Source organism: Bubalus bubalis, chromosome X (genome assembly GCF_019923935.1).
Source record: "Bubalus bubalis isolate 160015118507 breed Murrah chromosome X, NDDB_SH_1, whole genome shotgun sequence".
Classification (NCBI taxonomy): Eukaryota; Metazoa; Chordata; class Mammalia; order Artiodactyla; family Bovidae; genus Bubalus; species Bubalus bubalis.
In genome coordinates, this window is record NC_059181.1 from 131,675,434 (window position 1) to 131,696,063 (window position 20,630).

General features: G+C 41.8%; 1 protein-coding gene and 1 long non-coding RNA gene across 5 annotated transcripts in view; one reads left to right on the top strand and one right to left on the bottom strand.

Moving 5' to 3' along the window:
* Positions 1–743: 743 nt before the first annotated feature.
* LOC112582099 lies at positions 744–15,621 on the bottom strand. Its single transcript, XR_003106676.2, has 4 exons — positions 15,171–15,621; positions 3,643–3,696; positions 2,077–2,148; positions 744–926 (listed from the first exon to the last, which is right to left on the bottom strand). It is a non-coding gene; the product is annotated as an uncharacterized LOC112582099 (long non-coding RNA).
* Positions 14,529–20,630, top strand: part of STAG2 (stromal antigen 2) — a 130,397-nt gene continuing 124,295 nt past the window's right edge. For 2 of the 4 annotated variants that reach the window (XM_025276231.2, XM_044937211.1), the window contains exon 1: positions 15,621–15,840. The gene's annotated coding sequence lies outside the window, so the exon portion shown is untranslated. Of the gene's footprint in view, positions 14,846–15,620; positions 15,841–16,056; positions 16,091–20,630 lie in introns of those variants that run through there. The other 2 variants (XM_025276230.3, XM_025276232.2) reach the window with 2 other exon arrangements.

Sequence of the window (20,630 nt, forward strand, 5' to 3'; positions counted from 1 at the left end):
CACATGTCAGGTTTTATGGCTTTGTAAATAAATCAAAAGGCATCATTGAAATAAAAAAAAGAGTATATGAAAGGCATTCCAAACTAATGGATATATCGAGTGCTTATTGAGTACCAAAGTTTATTTATCAAGGATCTACCATGCTAGATAGATGTTCCTACTCTGTGAGGCAGTAAGCATACTACATTTGGTCAGGAAGCAGAAGATTATGATCTAATATTTAAGTCTGGTCTGGAGAGTGTGTGCTCTAATGGTGTAGAGAAATAGCTCAGGGTTTTGGCATGAGAGAAGGAGGCTGCTGCTCCTCACTCTGTCACCGGATATTCTGTTATACTGGGAATGCTAATCTCTTGGTCTTCAGTTTCTCCTTTGAAAAATGAGGGCATTAGTCTGGATGCTCTTCTATGTATCTTTTGCATAATTCTATGAACTGTAAAGAAGGGACCAATGACCACTGTGGTATTCAAGAGAGACCTTATGGAGAACATGAAGCTTCACAAAGTCCCAGGAAGAAGACAGATGCTTGGGAGGCAAGCAGTGTTTCAGTTCAGTTCAGTTCAGTCTCTCAGTCGTGTCCGACTCTTTGCGACCCCATGGACTGCAGCATGCCAGGCCTCCCTGTCCATCACCAACTCCCAGAGTCCACCCAAACCCATGTCCATTGTGTCGGTGATGCCATCCAACCATCTCATCCTCTGTCGTCCCCTTCTCCTCCTGTCCTCAATCTTTCCCAGCATCAGGGTCTTTTCAAATGAGTCAGCTCTTTGCATCAGGTGGCCAAAGTATTGGAGTTTCAGCTTCAACATCAGTCCCTCGAATGAACACCCAGGACTGATCTCCTTTAGGATGGACTGGTTGGATCTCTGTTTGGGCATAACTAAATTGATTCCTGGGCTTCTCAGGTGGCTCAGTGGTAAAGAATCTGCCTGTCAATGCAGGAGACACAAGAGACACAGGTTCGATCCCTGAGTGGGGAAGATACCTTGGAGAAGGAAATGGCAACCCACTCTAGTATTCTTGCTGGGAAACCCCATGGACAGAGGAGCCTGGCGGGCTACAGTCCATGAGGTCACAAAAGAGCTGGACATGACTTAGCGACTGCTGCTGCTGCTGCTAAGTCACTTCAATCGTGTCCAACTCTGTGTGACCCCATAGACGGCAGCCCACCAGGCTCCCCCGTCCCTGGGACTCTCCAGGCAAGAACACTGGAGTGGGTTGCCATTTCCTTCTCCAATGCAGGAAAGTGAAAAGTGAAAGTGAAGTTGCTCAGTCGTGTCCGACTTTTAGCAAGAGTACTAGAGTGGGGTGCCGTTGCCTTCTCCGGACTTAGTGACTAAACAGCAACAAATTGATTCCTACTGTTAGATACGTGATTGCTTTTAGTTTATAGTGTACAAAAAGTAACTACAAAACTAAGATAATATATATATTTACCTACTTTTTTGGCAAGATAAGTTTGAAAGATATTTTCAGGTGATTAGAGGATGACATATTGAGAATACTATTTATTATTGAGTATTTAGCAGCACTAGATCTTTTTGAATATATCAACTCAGGTCAAAGGCAAAATAGGACAACCCATCAATTATAATAACAAAAAACTGCATGAATCTAGACATTATTTTTGACTTTGATCCATGGCCAATATGTTTTGACAACTGGCTCTCCAGGGGAAAAAAACAGTACTGACCTATAGCATTTGAAGCCTCCCTGGTGGCTCAGACAGTAAAGAATCTGCCTGCAATGTGGAGAACTGGGTGTGATCCCTGGGTTAGGAAGATCCCCTGGAGGATGGCATGGCACCCCACTCCAGTATTTTTGCCTGGAGAAGCCCCAAGAACAGAGGAGCCTGGCAGGCTACAGTCCATGGGTCGCAAAGAGTCGAACACGACGGAGTGACTAAGCGTAGCATAGCATTTGCTGATTTTCATGGTGTAAATGCTCTCACCACGGCTGATTTCAAGCCCCCAATGTGAGGTCACTAACTGGAGTATACAATCAGCTCCTGTGAGCTGGTGCTAGCAGGTTTCAGCACACTATCACAATATATAACGTGTATATAAAGAATACATTTACCTTTCTTTCTGAACCATTTGAGTATAAATTGCTGATGTAATGCCCCCTTTATCCTTAAATATTCCAGGGTATCTGTTAAGAATAAAGACATTCACTTGAGTAACTTGAGTAACAATACAATGATTAAAATCAGGAAATTAACACTGATACAAAATTGTTATATACACTACTACACTGTATTCAAATGTTGCCAATTGTCTCAAAAATGCCCTTTATAGCTTTTGAAAAAAAAAGTTTGGTCTAGAATCTAATGCAGTATTGTCTATATTTGGAGGATAAAATGTATTTTCTCAGAAGTTTCTATCTGTAGCCCTCTTCCACTTTGCAAATCTGCCTTCATTCTTTCTTCACACCTCTTAATCTTTCCACAAGCAGTTCTAGCACTAATTTCTAGAGTCTAACGTTAGACATCTTATCAGCATATAACAGTAAACTTGCTACCAATGATAGACATCAAATGCTGACAGTGGTTCTAGAGTTTAAAGTTTACTTGATGTTGGTAGTTACTAATAAGAAATAGTGTACTTAAATTCAAAGAGTCATCTTTGTTGGTTTTTTTGTATTTGTTCTTAATTACTTTTTATTGAAGTACAGTTGATTGGCAATGTTGTATTAATTACTGCTGTACAGCAATGATTCAGTTATACATATATATATATTCTTTTTAAAATATTCTTTTCCATTATGATTTACCATCATCTTTGTTGTTATTAATGTTGAAGTCCCTCTTTAGTTCAGTTCAGTTCAGTCACTCAGTCATGTCTGACTCTTTGCAACCCCATGGACTGCAGCACACCAGGCCTCCCTGTCCATCACCAACTCCCAGAATTTACCCAAACTCATGTCCATTGAGTAGGTGATGCCATCCAACCATCTCATCCTCTGTCGTCCTCTTCTCCTCCTGCCTTCAATCTTTCCCAGCATCAGGGTCTTTTCATTTAGTTATTAATATAACCTTGGCTTTATAAATTTGTATGCATGCCAATCACAGACAATCTTACTGGAGGTTGTGGGCAATGCTAAATTTAACCAAATAACTTTCAGCAATATAAGGAAATAGCTAAAAATGTTTATTTGGGGTGTGTATATGCATGTGTTGTTCTGCTAACAACAATGCTTCTGCTTTCAAAAACTATTGCTATTTCTATCAGAATGAGTACCCAGCCAACAGTTCCACAATGGCAACAAACAAAATGAAGACTAATGTAACCATTAAATGTGTTTGGGTTTGAAATGATGTCTTCTGAAGGTATTGAAAACTCCTGCATCACAATAGGACCTTTAAAGTAATCCAGAAGTTTGAGTAGATAGGTCTGCCTGTGACAGGAAGTCTTTTTTTGTTGTTGTTTATTAAATGTTGGCACTTAAAACTAAGGCAAACCTGTCATCTATGTAAACAAATCCTATGACGTGGTGAGCTACTTAACACAAATAACTAGGATCAGTGCCAGCATTAAGTGAATGGAAGAATTAGCTACTGATAGGAATGAGTTATTTTGGCTACTATTTCTCAAATGATTTAAGCAGAAGGTACTTTCTTTCCTTGAAATGTCCAAACAGTCATACCAAGTTTCAATTTTGCTTCCATGGTGATCTGGCCATTCAGTGAAGGCTGTGTCTCTGTATGCAAAAAGAAAACGAAAGAAAGAAAAGAAACAAAGAAGAAAATGGAATGGATTATCAAATAGAGACAAAACAAAGATGTTCACTGTAATCATCATTTTATTTCAAGCTATTAATTAAAAGCACATATACCCTGTCTAAACCTGGACTATGTTTCCAGTGCCACTAAGATCCCACATACCCCATCATCTCTCAGATTGTCTAACCCTTTCCAATCTGTCTCCCAGAGACAACTTTCTCTAATATAAAATGATCACATGGCTTCCATGACTTCCCACTGCCTATAGGATACCAGGCTCCTTCCTTAGCAAGGCATTCCAAGGACCCTCTGGGATCAGGCTCCTGCCTAGGACTCCAGCACAAACTTCACCAGCTCTCCTTTTAATAGAGTTTGTTGGGTTGCATGCCTGCTCATTCATGTCCAACTTTGAGAGCCCATGGACTGTAGCCCGCAGGCTCCTCTGTCCATGGGATTCTCCAGGCAAGCATACTGGAGTGGGTTGTGATTTCCTACTTCAGGGGATCTTCCTCACCCAGGGATCAAACCCACCTATCTGGCATCTCCTACACTGGCAGGTGGATTCTTTACCAATTGAGCCACCTGGGAAGTCCTTACTAGAGCTCTTGACCTTCCAATTCCTAGGTGTAAATCAAAGTAACTACTTCTACTTCCAGGAGGAGAGGGTCTCTCTGGTTTGACTTCCATGCCTTTGTTCACCCTCCTCTGTGGGCAAAGCTCTTAATCTTTTGTTTTCCTGATGAATACTAATCTTACCTTGTTTACAAACCCTCTTCTGACTCCTGCCCACATTCACCTTTGTACACACATTCTGCTTTGTCAATCTTCTATAATAGCACCTATAACACTTGATTGATTTATTTGATCCTATCTTTTCTTAATAGGTTGCAAGCTCTTTTGAGGTCAAGGACCATGAATTATTCATGTTTATATCATCAGCTCCTAGCCTATTTTGTGTCTGGTACATAGGAGGTACTCAGTAAACACTGTTGAATGAAGAGCAATTGCAACTAGAATTACCTAGACAGCTCATGGTCCAGTAGGAAGCCACTAGCCACAAGTGGGCAATGACATTTTAATTAACTAAAATAAAAAATTCAGTTCCAGTAGCTATTTGTGGCTATCATACTGGACCACACAGATTATGAAACTGCCATCATCACAAAAAGTTCTAATACATAGTGTTGATCTAGATAATTCTTTATTCTCCCACTTCAGTTTAATAAACATTGGCCTTCTACTATATGCTAACATTTAATGTGAACAAAACACGAATACTATCATTATTATTTAGAAGGCATTCAAAATCTGGTAGGGAGGAGCCTTACAAAATGAGAGAGATCATTTCCACATTGGGACATCAGGGAAAGTTTTATGGAGCTTTTTCTCACTTAAACTGGGCATTTAAAGATGAAGAGAGGGAATTCCCTAGTGGTACAGCAGTTAGGACTTGGCAATTTCACTGCTGTGGGCCTGGGTTCAATCCCTGCTCGGGAAACTAAGATTGTGAACACTGCAAAAGAAAGAGAAGAAAAACATGAAGAGAATTGAATGAGGCAAATCTTGGGAAAGGAGAGAAAATAGTGTGAGAAAAGGTACAGGTGGGAAAGTACTAGGAAAATGGGAAGTAATTTCATTTGCTTAGAATCTATGGTATATGATATGAAGGTTCCTCAAAAACTTAAAAATAGAACTACTGTATGATCTGGGCTTCCCTGGTGGCTCAGTAAGTAAAGAATTCGCCTGCAGTGTGGGAGACCTGGGTTCAATCCCTGGGTTGGGAAGATCCCTGGAGGAGGGCATGGCTACCCACTCCAGTGTTCTTGCCTGGAGAATCCCATGGACAGAGGAGCCTGGCGGGCTACAGTCCATAGGGTTGCAAAGAGTCGGGCATGACTGATCAACTAAGCACATAGCACAGCATGATCTAGCAGTTCCATTTTTGGGACGTGGAAATGAAAACACTAACTAGAAAAGTTATCTGCACCCCCAATGTTCACTGCCGCATCAAATACAATATCTAAAACATGAAAACAACCTTAGTGTCCATCAGTGGATGAATGGAGAGAGAAATTATGGTGTGTATATACATACACAAACACAATGGAACACTGTTTAGCTATAAAAAGAAGGAAACCCTGCCAATTGAGGGGTAGGTGAAATGAGTGAAGGAGGTCAAAAGGTACAAACTTCTAGTTATAAAATAAATAAGTCCTGGGGATGAGAAAAAGAATGTACAGTATAGGAGCAGGGAATGGTTATTTAGGTCATACATTTTGTTTAGGCCATACATTCATTCCTTCAATCATCCAACAAATGGTTTTTTTTGAGCACTTTCAGGGGATTCCCTGGTGGTAAAGAGTCTGCCTGCAATGCAGGAGACCTGAGTTTGATCCCTTGCTTGGGAAGATCCCCTGGAGTAGGAAATGGCAACCCACTCCAGCACTCTTGCCTGGAAAATCCCATGCACAGAGGAGCCTGGGGGTGGGGGTGTGGTGGTGGTGGCGACAGTCCATAGGGTTGCAAAGAGTCGGACACGACTGAGTGATTTCACTTTCACTCTATCTCGTTTCAGGCTCCCTACTACGTGCTGGGGTTACAACAGTGACCTATATAGACACTGCCCCAGCAAAGTTCATAGTTATGCATGATGAGATTTGGATAAGACTGTGGAAAGCACTTTGTTGTTCAATTGCTCAGTCACGTCCGACTCTTTGCAATCCCATGGACTGCAGCACACCGGGCTTCCCTATCCTTCACTATCTCCCAGAGTTTGCTCAAACTCATGTCCATTGAGTCGATGATGCCATCCAACCATCTCATCCTATGTCGTCCTCATCTCCTCCTGCCCTCAATCTTTCCCAGCATCAGAGTCTTCTACAAAGAGTTGGCTCTTTGCATCAGGTGGCCAACATATTGGAGCTTCAGTTTCAGCATCAGTCCTTCCAATGAATATTCAGGGTTGATTTCCTTTAGGGTTGACTGGTTTGACCTCCTTGTTGTCCAAGGGACTCTCAAGAGTCTCCTCCAGCACCACAGTTCAAAAGCATCAATTCTTTCATGCTCAGCCTTCTTTATGGTCCAACTCTCACATCCATACATGAGTACTGACAAAAGCCATACCTTTGACTATACTCAGATGGTATAGAAACTGCCTGCAGTGCGGGAGACCCAGGTTTGATCCCTGGGTTGGGGAGATCCCCTGGAGAAGGAAATGGCAACCCACTCCAGTATTCTTGCCTGGAAAATCCCATGGATGGAGGAGCCTGGCAGGCTACAGTCCATGGGGTTGCCAAGAGTTGGACATGACAGAGCGACTTCACTTTCTTTAACTATATGGACCTTTGTCGGCAAAGTGATGTCTCTGCTTTTTAATACACCATCGAGGTTTGTCATAGCTTTTCTTCCAAGGAGCAAGCATCTTTTAATTTCATGGCTGAAGTCACCATCCACAGTGCTGTGAAGCCCAAGAAAATAAAGTCTGTCACCATTTCCATTTTTTCCCCCACCTACTTTCCATGAAGTGATGGGACCAGATGCCATGATCTTAAGTTTTCTGAATGTTGAGTTTTAAGCCAGACTTTTCACTCTCCTCTTTCGCCTTCATCAGGGGCTCTTTAGTTCCTCTTTACTGTCTGTCATTAGGGTGATTTCATCTGCATATCTGAGGTTATTGATATTTCTCCTGGCAATATTGATTCCAGCTTGTGCTTCATTAAGTCTAGCATTTCACATGCTGTATTCTGCATATTAGTTAAATAAGCAGGGTAACAATATACAGCCTTGATATACTCCTTTCCCAATTTGGAACCAGTCCTGTGTTCCATGTCCGGTTCTAACTGTTGCTTCTTGATCTACATACAGGTTGTTCAGGAGGCAGGTTAGGTGGTCTGGTATGCCCATCTCTTTAAGAATTTTCCACAGTTTGTTGTGATTCACACAATCAAAGGCTTTAGCGTAGTGAATGAAGCAGAAGTAGATGTTTTCTTGAAATTCTCTTGCTTTTTCTATGATCTAATGGATGTTGGCAATTTTATCTCTGGTTCCTCTGCCGCTTCTAAATCTAGGTTGTACATCTGGAAGTTCTCGGTTCATGTACTGTTGAAGCCTAGCTTGAAGGATTTTGAACATTATCTTGCTACCATGTGAAATGAGAACAATTGTACAGTAGTTTAACATTCTTTGGCATTGCCCTTCTTTCAAATTGGAATGAAAACTGATGTTTTCCAGTCCTGTGGCCACTGCTGAGTTTTCCAAATTTGCTGGCATACTGAGTGCAGCACCTGAACAGCATCATCTTTTAAGATGTGAAATAGCTCATTTGGAATTCTACCACCTCCACTAGCTTCCTTTCTAGTGAGGCTTCCTAAGGCCCATTTGACTCCGCACTCCAGGATGTCTGGCTCTAGGGGAGTGATCACATCATCGTAGTTATGTGGGTCATTAATATCTTTTTGTACTGTTATTTTATGTATTCCTGCCAGATTTTCTTAATCTGTCAGGTCCTTTCTGTTTCTGTCCTTTACTGTGCCCATCTTTGCATGAAATGTTCCCTTGCTATCTCTAATTTTCTTGAAGAGATCTTTAGTCTTTCCCATTCTATTGTTTTCTTCTATTTCTTTGCATTGTTCACTTAAGAAGGCATTCTTATCTCTCCTGGAAGGCACTAAAATACCCTAAAGAGTTTGTACTTTGTTCCTCAGGCTCTCACAGGCAAAGTGTGGACTTTAGACACCTATGGGCTAGGCTTGAATTGGGAGTTTGTGAGAAATGTAGAATCTGAAGTTCCACCCTAGCCTCAGGCTCACTGAGGTTCTCCCCTAACCTCAGGCTCACTGAGTCAGAATTTGCATTTTATTAAGATTCCCAGGTTAATCTTAAGCATACTAGTGTTTGAGGAACATTGTAGGCCAGCTGAGCCAGTAAGAGTGTGTTAGACATGCAGTCTTTGTGACCCCATGGACTGTAGTCCACCAGGTTCCTCTGTCCATGGAATTCTCCAGGCAAGAATACTGGAGTGGGATGCCATTTCCTTCTTCAGGGAAACTTCCTGACCCAGGGATTGAACCTGGGTCTCCTGCATTGCAGGCAGACTTTTTATCAACTGAGCCCCTGGGAAGACCTCCAATAACAAAGTATATAAGTGAATGAGTTAGAGTACAAGGGAGCAAGAAAGTAAGCATAAAAGAGAATTTCAGAAAAATGAAAGTAAGCATAAAAGAGAATTTCAGGAAAATAAAAGTAAGGAAGTAAGTGAAAGTTGCTCAGGCATGTCCGACTCTGCCACCCTAGAATTCTCTAGGCCAGAATACTGGAGTGGGTAGCCTTTCCTTTCTCCAGGGGATCTTCCCAACCCAGGGATCAAACCCAGGTCTCCCTCATTTCAGGCGAATTCTTTACCAGCTGAGCCACAAGGGAAGCCCAAGGAAGTAAGGTAGTGTTCTTTTTTTTTTTTTTTTTTTTTTATTTATTTTAATTGGAGGTAGTGTTCTAACCAGGACTGGGTTGGATGCAAAACAGATTGGACATAGGATTATCACAGCTCAGAGGAGAAGCAGGAGAGGTTGGAGGTGAAAGATTGAATCTTTTGTATAGTTATACAGCTTCAGTTCCATTAACTGATACTGGAAATATTGTATGTTATTCAAAGTAGGAAAAAAATCAGCAAATTCATTAATATGATATTTGAGATATCTTAGTATATTTTAGATATGTCTAGTTCCTCTTGCGGAGAAGGCAATGGCACCCCACTCCAGTACTCTTGCCTGGAAAATCCCATGGACGGAGGAGCCTGGTAGGCTGCAGTCCATGGGGTCGCTAAGAGTCAGACACGACTGAGCGACTTCACTTTCACTTTTCACTTTCATGCATTGAAGAAGGAAATGGCAACCCACTCCAGTGTTCTTGCCTGGAGAATCCCAGGGACGGGGGAGCCTGTTGGGCTGCCGTCTATGGGGTCACACAGAGTCGGGCACGACTGAAGTGACTTAGCAGCAGCAGCAGCAGCAGTTCCTCTTGAGGCCACAGTCCATGGTTTTCTCCGAGTATCAAAGTATCAGGGCCTTAATCATACAAGTTCATACAATATTGAAGATAAGGATTTCAGAAATTAAATAGTTATTTCCCAGTTCACAAAAAGTTGATCGGTAAATGAGAAATTCAATCTATTACCTTATAACGGAGTAATTACCTACTAACCAGAGATTTTTTCTTTTATTAACAGCATTAAATTTTCTAGTACAAGGTTTTATTTTGAAACAATTTAGAACTTACAAGAAGTGGCAAAAATAATAGAGAATTCCATGTACCCTTCACACAGCTTTCCCCAATGATAACAGCTTACATAACCATAGTTTGTTGTCAAAACCAGGAAATCCACATTGACACAACACTATTAACTCAAGTACAGACATTATTCAGAATTCACCAGTTCTTTATACAGTGTGTGTGTGTCTGTGCAGTTCTATAAAATTTTACCACGTGTAGATTTAAGTTAACATCACTGCACTCAGGATACACAACTGTTCAATCACTACAAAGAAACTCTCTCCCATTACTCCTTAAGTTACTCCTTACCCTTTTCCCTAACCCTAACCCTTGGAAACCACTAATCTGTTCTCCATCACTATAATTTTATCATTTTGAGAATTTATATAGTGGAGTCATAGTGTGTGACTTTCTGAGATTGGCTTTTTCCTCTAAGCATAATACCCTTGAGGTCCATCCAAGTTATTGTGTGTATCAATAGCTCCTTTTCATTCCTGAGTAGTATTCTATGGTATAAATGTACCATAGTTTGTTTACCATTTACCAGTTTATGGACATTTGGGTTAATTCCTGGTTTTGCTATTAAATGTAAATTTTCCATAAACATTTATGTATATGTTTTTGTGTAAACCAAGTTCTCATTTCTCTGGGATAAATGGTCAGGAGTAAGATCGCTGGGTCATAGGGTAAGTGTGTGTTTAACTTTATAAGAAAGTGCCAAACTGTTTTCTGGAGTAACCAGTATAAGACCTTAAAAATTACGTAAGTAATATATGTTCAGTTTAAAAAAAATTAATGTAAGATAACTATGTATAAAGTGAAAAGTTAAATTACAAGCCCTGGAATCCTATACCACCTATTTCCTGAGAGGTAACTACTGTTAGGTTTCCTGTATGTTCTTTGAGAATGTTTTATGCCTATACAAGCATATAAGAATGTGTATTTGCATATACAAGAATGTGTATTTGCAAATACACATTCACAAATGGGACCACACCATAAAAGCTATTTGCAACCTGATTTTTTTTTCATTTAACCTATCCTAGGCATATTTGTGTATCAGTAGATAAATACATACTTAATTGCTTTAAAGGTGGGCATAGAACCCCACTGTATGGATGTATGATAATTTACTCAATCAGTTCCCTAATGACACCATTTCTATCATGGTCAGTTTCTCTCTATTACAAAACTATAATAAAAATCTACGTTTATCTATGTGTAACTTGCATGAGCATATCTGTATGATAGATTCTTACGAATGGAAATGCTAGGTCAATTTTACATGAGATTTTTTTTTTTTTACATGAGATTTTTTTTTTAACCATTTACACTCCCACCAATGGTATATGAGAATTCTTAGTTCTTCATCAACATTGAGTATTATCAGAATTTAAAATCTATGCCAATCTTGTACAAGTGGTATTGAATTTGTATGTCTTTAGTGGTAAATGAAGTTGAGCACTGTATTATCTGTTTTACATATTTATTAGCCATTTCTGCATTTATTGTCCAATAATTTGACTGTTTGTTCAGTTTTCTACTGGAATATGTTTATCTTGATTTGTGAGAGTTCTTTGTATATTAAGGAAATTAGCCTTTTTCATTCATGTAGCGAATATTTCTTCACAACTTATAGTTTGTCTTTTGCCTTTGTTTATGGTATATTGATACATAATTTAAAATTCCTGTGAACACAAGCTTATTCATCTTTAAACTTTTGGGTTTTAGGTCACATATATGTATGCTGTGTAAAGTAGGAGACTATCTGGAAAACCTAATTATAATCAGAAGCTTGCTCCATTTACATGGAGTCAGAACAAAAGAATTGTGGTATGCTTTATTGACACCTGTGATAAAATGGGAGGATCATCTCTGCTACACAGCGGGGTATGCATCACTAAAGACCAAAATATTTTTGCATCACATAGTGTTTTGCTCCTCACACAGTATCAAATATTCTATTAAATTTTACTTTTTCAGTATTCATCAGGCACCAAATGCTTCTGCCATTACAATATTATCTCATGAAGGACATGCTACAAATAATGAAGATTAAAAGCTTATTTTACATCAGTTACATATTTCATATGATGACAGTTTCTCACTTTGTCTTCAAATTCTAAGGGTGTACTCTCTGTCTTTCAGTACCCTAGGAAATAAATTCCACTTCTCAGGACAGGACTGGGGCCTGCAGCACCGTGATTTGCATATATTGAAGATGTAATAAATATATTTTCTGAACAAACTCTAGAAAAAAGAGGGGCTATGGTGAAACGTTCTTAAATATTGGTGTATATCTGCTATAAAACTTATTTCTGATGTTACACCAGTTAGTTATTAATCTTCCTCAGTGGTATTTTTTTTTACAAAATGAAAGTAAGTTTACTAAACAGAGGAACTTCTCAATTTTGTTCAAAGTATAAAATTGTTTAAAGAAGTCTCAGTTGCTACATAGACAATCAGCTGAGGATGTAAATTTATAAAATAAATGAAAAACTATTTGTACCGTGTACTATAAATGTGATGTGTGGAGCAGAAAATCAGTAATTTACAGCTAATACTAAAACAGGAAATCATTTAATATCAATTGATACTAAATTGGCACAAGTGAACTAAATTAATGTAAAATGATTTGGTACAGAGCCCATTTTTTTCTATTACTTTAAGTGTAATTTTGCATTAACTTATATAACTGTAAATTTTCCACTACTCCCTATTTAATGTTCTAGCTGCATCCTTCTTTAACTTGAATCTATTAAAAACTGTATAACATTCCACCAAAGATGGTCTATAAAAGAAATGGAAATTTATTTTGAATAGTATTCCACTCCACAAAGTTCTAGAGGTAAGAAAAAATGTTTCAGGTTTTAGATGTTTAACTTTCATTGTCCAGTTGATTAAATATACCATAACTCTTTTTTGACGTTGCACGGAAAAAAAACCCCAACAAAACCCAATGACCACACAGGATAGGAGAGAAACTAAGACAGGCATGACAGGGATGTAATTGAAGGACTGAAGATAACCATTATTTCGCATTAGGAAAGGCTTTAGAAGCTCTATCCGGTGCATTTCTCACCATTTACACGGGGCTTGCATTATTTCTCCTTTGGAAAATGTGTCTTGTTATTAAATACATTTTTTCCTTCTGATTGAAATCTAATTTAATATTATAGGAATAGCTTGAAGAAACATTAAAAAAAAAAAAAGAAACAGAAACAAAGAGCTCTTCTTAACACTATTGTGTGAATCTGTAACAGCCAGAGAAACATTTTAAGAGGTCACTTCTCCCCATCCTGGGAGAAGCGGCGCTACCACCGGGACAGGCCCTCCCGGAGTTGACTCCGCCCCCACCCCCAACCCGGAGAGCTCGTGGCGGTCCAAGGTCCGGGACGCTGGACGCGAAACAAAAAACAAACAGCAAGGGTGATAGAGACTTAGAGTTAACTGGGTCGGAGGAGCGATAAGGGGATCTTTTCGCATTTCAAACATCTTGAGGGAAGGGCGAGGAAGAATGATAAGAAGGAACCAAAAATTCTTAACTAAGTCGCGAGGCCGCCTCCGCCCACGCTTCCAGGAAGACGGTGGATAAGCGGGGGAGGCGGGGAAGACCAGGGAGGTGCTCCCCGGCTCCTTCTGCCCGAATTTCGATTTCCCTCCCCTCCGCCCAGAGAGTGCAGAATAAATTGGTGGAGCGCGGGGCCTAACCTAGTAGCCCAGTTCCCTCAGTCTCTCAGACCCTGGAGAGAGACCGAGCACGTTTTCTGCGAGACGGTACTAGCGGTCTAAAGAAAAATAATAGTTTTTTTCCCCTCCAGTGCTAGGTCTTCCCGGTTGAGAATCTGCTCGTTTTCTCTCCACATCCGAAGCCCAAACCGAGCAAAACAAAACAAAACAAAAACTCAAAAAACAATCCCCCTTAAAGCACTTAGGATCAGGTGCCCGAGTTGCACGAGTTTACTTCTTTCGGTGGGAAGGAGTAGGGGGCGCGGGGAAGCGAGGGGCCGGGATCTAAGGCCAAAGGCTCCCTCGCTGGGGCGTGTCACAGCAGGGGACCTCGAAGGGTGATGCCCGACTGGGCTGCCACCTCGGGCGGCACGGCGTGGGTAGGAGTGGGCCGGGGCACCAGTTCCCAGCGAGCCCAGTTTCCGATTTCCCACAGCGCGGGGCTCCTCCGGACATCCCTACCGCCCTCCCCTCGACCCCCCCAATAAAGAAAGAGGAAACGCGGCGCGACCAGCTGCGCGGCGGAAGCGCCGCTCAACGAATGAGTAAGTCAGGCGCGGGCACGGCACCTTGTTTACCCCACTCGGCGGCGCGCCCCTACGGGCGCCTCGTTGAAAGGCGGCGTCGGAGACGCTGAACCCGGGAGGCAGTCGACCCCGATTGGCTGGTGATTGGGAGGAGGACGCTGGGTGGGAGGGCAGGGGGCCAGGCGTTGCAGTGGCGACTCTTTGCCGCTAGATGACGCTCCCTCCCAACGGGAGCCGGGCGCGGGTTCGCGGCCGACAGATGGCGCCTGCGCGTTCCATTCGCCTCCAAGTCGCCGAAGAGCGAACACCCCAAACAATCCCGAAGCGCCACCAAAAAAAAAAAAAAAAAAAAAAGAGAGAGAGAGAGAAAAAAAAAAAAAAAAAAAACCCGCCGGATCCGACCGCCACTTTCAAAACCCCCCACCGCTCTAGAACCGCGGGAGCTTCCGTCCCTGAGTAGAATTCAAGGGTGTAAAAGAAGAGGAAGGGAAAAATATCTTGTACCAGCCCAGGGGTGAAGAAGCCCCCGGCCTGAGAAAGCAGGAAGGAGGAGTGGGGGAGGCGAACAGTCTCGTTGCTGCCTCTGTGTACGCTGAGGGGGGAGGTAAGTTATAAAATGGCGGAGGCGAAGCTTCTAGAAGTTTGGAGGGGCACCCGGAGGGCGCGGGGCCCACCGTGAGGCGCGTGTGGTTGAAATAGGGCGCGAGAGAGGAGTTGGGAGGGAAAGACACTGGGCACTCTTGCCGTTTAATTTCTTCTCTTATTCCTTTACCCCCAGCGGGGCCCGCTGTGGAGCGGGCGGCCAAGTGAAGCCGGGGAGAAGCGTCCTCGTCCCCGCGTAACCCCCGGCCCTTCTTTCTCCCCTCTTTCCCCAAGTCGCTCCCTCAACACTACCAAGGAACTTCCAACCCCCTCCCTTTCCTCCCTACCTCCTACTCCTAGAGTGGCTTTCTACCGCAGGACTCTTCTTTTCGACTACCCTCGCTGAAGGCTTTCTCTTCCTTCCCTCGCCCCGCTCTCCCTCGGGGCCTCTACGGAGACCCCCCCCCCAATGGGTGGCCCAAAATGGAGAACGCGGAGCAGCGCAAGATGGAGGCTCTGCTTCTCGGTGTAGCGTTAGATTTAGGTGCCTTTTCTCCGGCAGGCTCTTAAGCCTGGGAGAGCCCGAATTGGAGGTGGGGTGGGGTGCGAGCCGTAGTGGGGGAGGCAGGCCGGGCGGCCGCGGTCAGGATGGGGGAAGAGCGCGGCATCGCGGCGAGGGGAAGGAAGAGAGCAAAATGGTGGTGCTGGGAACCTAGGGGGGAGGGGAGGCGAGGAGGCTCGCTTGTGTATATTTGGGCCTCGGACCGAGGGAGGCGAGGGAAAATCTACTCTGATCACACCCTTCCCTCGTGCCCCCTCCCTTCTCCCTTCCCCTCCTTCCTTTCCTCCCTCCCTCCCCTCCCTCCCTCTCTTCCTCCCTTCCTAGAGAGGGAACAACATTCATGTGACGGGCCCCTCTGCTTCTCCCCCGCCCCGTCATCTCCAGCGCGTGGTGGGGGAACTGCCGGGGAAAGCGATTGGCATCGATCTCTCCATCCCTTCCGAGGCCCGACTTCGGTCAGTTTTCTTCGGGCAACAATTTTCTAAATAGGTTGGGGTCTGGCGGTGTTGGCCCCCGCGTGCAGACCTTGCCCCGAAGGGGGCCCTGCCTGCCTGGCATGGGAGGAGGGGGGAAGGGCGGGAGTGGAAGGCTGTTTGTTGGGGGGTTTTGGCGCCACTTTTGTTTTAGTTTTAGTGCTGCTTTTCGTTCCCACCCCCACCCGCACTGTCTTTCTCAAGGCACGAACAGAACTGATCCTTGCCCCAGGTAGGCAGCTTCTGCTTTTTCCCTCCACACTTTTATTCTTGCTTGGGGTTGACTTTCTTTTTTCTTCTCTCGCGTACCCGGCGATCAGTGGACGGCGATTTTAGGACGGAAAGGGTCGGATGGGCCATGGGAGAGAGAAGGTGTGGGAAACAGCATCAAGTAGTTCCGTAAAACTTTGAGCCCCGTTCCCATTTTCTTCTGGCCTACATTCGAAACGTATTGTTGATTTCTGCCCCCTTTTTTCCCCCGTCGCGAGAATGTCTTGTTTTCCCTTTAGTTTTTTTTTTTTAATAAACCGCTGTACTTTCGACATTTAGTTTCCGCTCCTCCTTGGTGTATATGTCATTTTATTTTTAATCCTGAACTGTAATGGGTTTTATCGTATGATTTTTCATGCTGCAGTGTCCAGCTTTAATTTTTAGAATTGCATTAGTAGTTTCATCTGGTTTGTGAGACTTTCTCCGCCGTGGCCTAGAAATGTTTTATATGTTGTTGCCTACCGCCCCCCGCTTCCCTCTCCCTCCTCCTTTCTCTTGGATGTAGTTTTTTAATTGAGGGTCATGGTATTTGATTAAATGGTTATTTACAGTTTACGTGATGTATCTATTAAAAACTTTTGATCTGTAGGGTTAGATTTAAGTAAACGAAAAGCTCGTGCTGGTTTGAGATGGTTCCTTAAAATGCGCGGGCCGTCCCCCCCCCCCCCCCCCGTAAACCCTCATCTTCCCCTCGCACAGGAGTGTAAATTCCATACCCCTTTTCTCCCACGGACCGCCGTATTTCACGGCAGCCACACCCTGTATTTGTCTCTGTGGATTGGACTCATTATCAGCTTAATTTAGTGACTCTTAAACCACCATGATGGGACTTGCTTAAGCACGAAGCTTCTTTTCCTGTTTAGTCCTAGTGGTTAGTGTCGAAAGAGGAATAATAGAGGTTTCTTGATGAAACCTGGTGCGGTCCAACCTCTGCCTTTTTTCTGTTGTCTTTTTTCCTACTCCGGGCTGTTGGCGGTGTCAGCACCGCTGCTGGGGGCGGGGGTGGAGGGGAGAAAGAGTCGGGTTACCGAAGTGCGTCATTCCTGGCTCTAGCAGGGCCTGCTCGGGAGCTGCTGGTGTTTGTTACTGTCCTCGCAGCACTTTCCTGCCAACCTTCTCTCTCTGCGTATTGGTTGGGAGCAAAAGCAGGAGGCGGTCTCCTAATTCTATCCGGAGCCTAGCGCGTTGCATTTAAGGGTATATGTGAACTTATTAAAAAAAAATGGGCCCTGTAAAGTGCATACATGTCTCTTTAATGAGATACAATTCAGATAGTTTAGATTTGCTTTTATATATTTTCCAACGAAAGGTGGGGTTAATTTTGAGCATTTTAAACCTTTTACGTTAAAATGCCTGTTTTTTTTTTTCTACGCTGATATCAATCTATAATTAGGAATCAGAAGGGCCAGTTAAGGCATAACTGTTCAGCGGTTTTTCGAGTGATTGAATTGTAGTTTTATGACACATTATATGACATAGTGTGCTTTTTCTCGTTTTGAGCTAAGGTGCTACGTGAATGCAAGCTGATTGTTCATGTTTAAGTTCATTCTCATCACATATTCCTATTTACTCTTTTAGATGTGATTTTAAATGTGTCCTTTGGATCTTACTGACTTCATTAGATTCCTAAAGATGGTTATTTCCCTTTAAAAAAAAATCTTCCAACCTAACTAACAAGGAGTTGTATGGGGTAGCTGTACAGTTACATTGTTAAATTCTGACTTCTTGCTAGTTTTTGATACTTTTATTATCTTTCGATTTTTCTCTGTACTTAGTACAATATCTTCCTCAATTCTTTTCTGAAGATAAGAAGTGGGGGGGAGAGGTGGGAGGTAGAGATGAAACAAAAGTGGCCTTGAGTTGGTGGTTGTAGCTAGATGATGAGTACGGGAGAGCTCATTGTACTATTCTCCCTACTTTCGCGTGTACTTGAACGTTTCCATAATTAGAAAATTTTGAAGAAAAAATTGAAATTATCTTGCAATTTTGGTGTAATGAGTTAAGTTTATATTTACATATTATTTGCATGAGAAACTTGGCCTTGTGTATAAGTAATTACACAATGTCTGACTTACAAACTCAAAAAATATTTAAATTGAACCAGTATAGAATAAACAAGATAAATACTTATACATTGGTTGAACTTTAAATATTTGTAACTTAGTCTGAATTTGCTGTACTTTTAGTTTCTTTTTTAATCCTTTGAAAATAGGAAAATTCCATGAGCAAATTTTGTAAATTCTGCTTGGTGTCTATTTCATTAAGTTGGAGTTCCAGTGAGTCAGTATGAAAGGGATTTACTATTAATAGGAGGGGCTTTGGCAGTTGGAATAAGTGACAGTGGAAGAGATTCGGGTGCCCTAGGGAGCATTCCTGGTAAGAAGATCGAGGTAGGAGTTGAATTCTGTTTGAGTATTTGTTTAATGAATGGGTAGAGAAGAGGATTGAAAAATAAATGTACTTATTAGCTATTCTTTCCCACTGTGAAATAACTACAGCTATAGCATTTTAAGGTATCAGACTGGTAGTTGGGGGTGGGGTGGGTTTTTAAAAAATTGATCTGAAAATGAATGTTTACATATAAAATGAGTTAAAGCTCCCCTCCCCCCACTTTTCCTGGTGACTTAGACGGTAAAGAATCTGCCTGCAGTGCAAGACTCGGGTTCGATCCTGAGTTGGGAAGATCCCCTCGAGAAGGGAATGGCTACCCACTCCAGTATTCTTCCCTGGAGTATTCCATGGACAGAAAAACCTGGCGGGCTACAGTCCCTGGGGTTGCAGAGAGTCGGACAGGACTGATACTTTCACTTTTCCCGCCACTTTTAACCATTTGGTGCTATAAATAAAAGTTGATGTGTAAAATATTTTAATGTTTTATGTTAACATCTGACCCATGCCCATCAACAGTAAAAATGCATTGACATTAAAACCCTCAGTCTCCTTAGTTTATTTGTAATTGCTCCTACAAAAAAATGTAAATTATTTGAAATAAAGTACCTTATTTTCTGCAATTTTGTATTGTTCAGTGGCAGGTTTTTTCACCCTATAAGATGTATTTTTGAATGTACGTCAAAGCTTTAAAGGGAACCCAAAATAACAGATATTTAATTTTTCTGTTTGGTGACGTGTGTTCCCTAATCATTATTAAAGCCTAAATTCCACCCTAGGCTGGTGACAGACAGACATTCCATAATTGTTATTATTAGTCTGTTTGTATATTATATATTCATCATTTTAGCCTTAGAAGGATGTTCAGAGAAGACAGTATATATTTTGAACTGTTATTTGTATGCACATAATTTAAATAGATGATGAGGATTGTGACTTCAGATTTATTTTATTGTGGTGAGACAAGAGCTAAACTACTAAAGCAACAAATTATGAGTTTGGCAACTTTCTTAACTTTAGTTAGTTTTTTTTTTTTTTGATGCCCAAGGACTCAAGATTTTAATGAAATTCAATTATACATTATTTTTTCATTGTTTTCTTTTTCAACCTTAATGAGAATCTGAATTAAAATGGGTGGGTTAGGGTGGGAGACAGGCTTAGGCTCAAATTATCCTTTGGGAATATAGGGTTCAGTGTGAAAATATGCCTTGGACAGTTTAGTAATACTTAATATTGTGTATGTTTAACTGATGCCATCCACAGTCATGCGTGCGAAGGGAGTCAACAGTGAATAGCGTATTTTATTTCTGCTTTGGGTTCTTTATAGTAGATGGAGGTCTTCAGTTTTTGATGCTGCAAGTTTTGAGCTTAAAATTTACATAAGATGGACACAGTACTCTGTCTATTACATGTCATTGGGATAAGGTTCATATCTCTTTAATGTTGTGACCTTTTTGTGTCTCACATACTAAAAAAAAACTGATCTTGTGTTAGTACTTTGACATTACTGTTAGATTATTCAAAGACCTGAACACAACAGTTTATTGTGTAGCGGAGCACTATCCTGTAACTATTTTGGGAGTTGGGGAGCATAGCAAAGACAAGGGATAGTCCAGGTTGTCTATGGGTGTCAGTATATATTGAAACATTACCAATTATTAGTAAAGAAGAAACTTTAAAGATTCAGATTATTTTAAAAGTTCTGTACATGTAGTTTAGTTTTGTAATTTCTACATTGGTACATATTTAGGACTTGTAATTTGTGGTTCAGTACTCTTCCTGTATAATAATTTTCTGTATCTTCGGCTATCATGAGTGGTGGTTATTGCATGTTCTCTTTGGCAAAGATATGTGAGAAAGCAAAATTGTCAGCTTGATTTTTTTTTTCAGTCTCCTGAGTCGCCTGCTTTGCATTTAATTTAACCAAATTTTATGTTTTGTCAGTATGAGTGGTGTTGCTTGATAGAGTCTTAATTTTGGTGTGTGTTAGTCACTCAGTCGTGTCCCACTCTTTGTGACCCCATAGACTGTAGTCCATTAGGCGCCTCTGTTCATGGAATTCTCCAGGGAAGAATACTGGAGTGAGTTGCCATGCCCTTCTCCAGGGGATCTTC